The following is a 2,099-nucleotide window of genomic DNA, read 5'->3' on the forward strand; positions in this document are numbered from 1 at the left end:
TTGAGGTTACAAGTGTTGTGCGTGTTCTTTCTGAGTGTTGATTCTAGTGGGGTTAACACCAATAGGATTGAAATTGAAGCTACGGGTGGCGCAGTGGTTGCACCAGCTGAACCCAGAGACTCTGGGTTCGCGCCCAGGCTCTGTCGTAACCGGCCGCGACCGGGAGGTCCGTGGGACGACGCACAATTGGCCTAGCGTCGTCCAGGTTAGGGAGGATTTGGTCGGTAGCGAAATCCTTGTCTCATCGCGCACCAGCGACTCCTGTAATGAGGGCCAGGCGCAGTGCGCGCTAACCAAGGTTGCCAGGGGCACGGTGTTTCCTCTGACACATTGGTGCGGCTGGCTTCCGGGTTGGATGGCGCTGTGTTAAGAAGCAGTGCGGCTTGGTTGGGTTGTGTATCGGAGGACGCATGACTTTCAACCTTCGTCTCTCCCGAGCCCGTACGGGAGTTGTAGCGATGAGACAAGAAGCTACTAAAACAATTGGATACCACGAAATTGAGGAGAAAAAGGGGTAAAATTAAAAAAAGAAAAAAAGAAATTGAAGCTACCTGCAGTGAATAAATGAAGTGTTATTTGAATCACAGTGGAATCAACATTGCTTGGTGTTGTTGTCACTTGACTATGCTTAGTTAATTTATATATGGGAGGGGCTTCATCGTATTTCCCAGCATGCTTTGTTGCAGGTTGATTTTTTAGAAAAGTATGCTTTAATATCTATGGTTCTGCATGCACATTGATTGATTAATTGATCTAAAAGAAATAACTTACATTTTTCTAAACTAATCCAATATGTAAGTGGGGACTTATTGCAAATGTTACTGAGATGATTGTTCTAGTTTAGATGGTTTAGGTAGTCTTCTTTGGCAAATTGCATTCTGAATGCAGATTATGAGTGAAGAAAGGTTCAAATTGTTGACTATATGTTGACTATATGGCTGGATTCCAATAGGAATGACAAATTACTTCACATCCAGCATATTGTGACTCGCGGGTCATGAGCCAGAATTTTCAGACCACAATGTTGGGGGAAAACTTGGCCACAATTAAATGCCTTATATAATGTATGATAATGAAGGGTTTACTTTTAATTCAAACACATTTACCTAAGCAGTCACTTAGTGAAGGCTAGAGGATTGAAAATGAATTCATGAAACATTCATGTGTCTGTCAGTAACAAACACAGTCATAGGTAGGCAGCTCTAACGTTCACTAGAAAGGCACCCTGGCAAATATGTAAATAAGGCTTTACACCCTAAAACAATACTGTAACACTACATATGCTATTCCCTAACACAGAAAATGTTACAACATCAGTTCTAATAAAGTGTTAATTTAAGTCGGAATTTGTAACACACACTGTGTTGGGGACTCAACACTCTGGGGGTGTTCTTTATCACCACTTTGAAAAGTGTTAGTTTAACGCTATTTCAGTGGGTCACATATCATTTCTAAGAAAGTGTTCAATTTAACACCGTGGGTTTTACAATTCTGATCTAACGTGCTGTGTAGGAGCTACCTACCAACAAGGACTTACTAAATAATACCAAAAAGCTCCCAACCCTGATCAAAATAAAACAAAACTGTCGTCCAAAGGTGAACACCAGAGAGCTCCGTTCCAGTAGCGAAACAATAGCATACAAAGCAGACGCCTAAACTTGTTCAGCTGTCAATTAAACATACAATAGACTAATATAACTTCGAAATAAAACTTGTAAAAGTAACCAATACACCAACCAGTTATCACCAAGGCGACTTCGTCCATTTTGCGCAACTGATCCCATCCATTTTACCCACGCGCATTCTGTACATTCAGGAAATATAATCTCTACCTATGGATTACATTTATGTCTATAAAGAGATTAATCAATGATAGTTTAATGAAAGCCTAATTAAAAACAATTATTTGCGCGATATAAGCTATTATCTATGTTATAACCGCGCCCCGTTGCATTGTCAATGTCTCTCCACTTGGGAGCGCTGTAGCCCACCATTGTGAAAGCTAAGGAGATTTCTAACCAACTAACATCTGCCAGGATAATGGGACGTTAGAACACATAATTAAGCCCCCGCCCACCTTCTGCACTTGACAAGTCAAG

This window comes from Oncorhynchus mykiss, chromosome 2, assembly GCF_013265735.2.
Source record: "Oncorhynchus mykiss isolate Arlee chromosome 2, USDA_OmykA_1.1, whole genome shotgun sequence".
NCBI classification, from domain to species: Eukaryota; Metazoa; Chordata; class Actinopteri; order Salmoniformes; family Salmonidae; genus Oncorhynchus; species Oncorhynchus mykiss.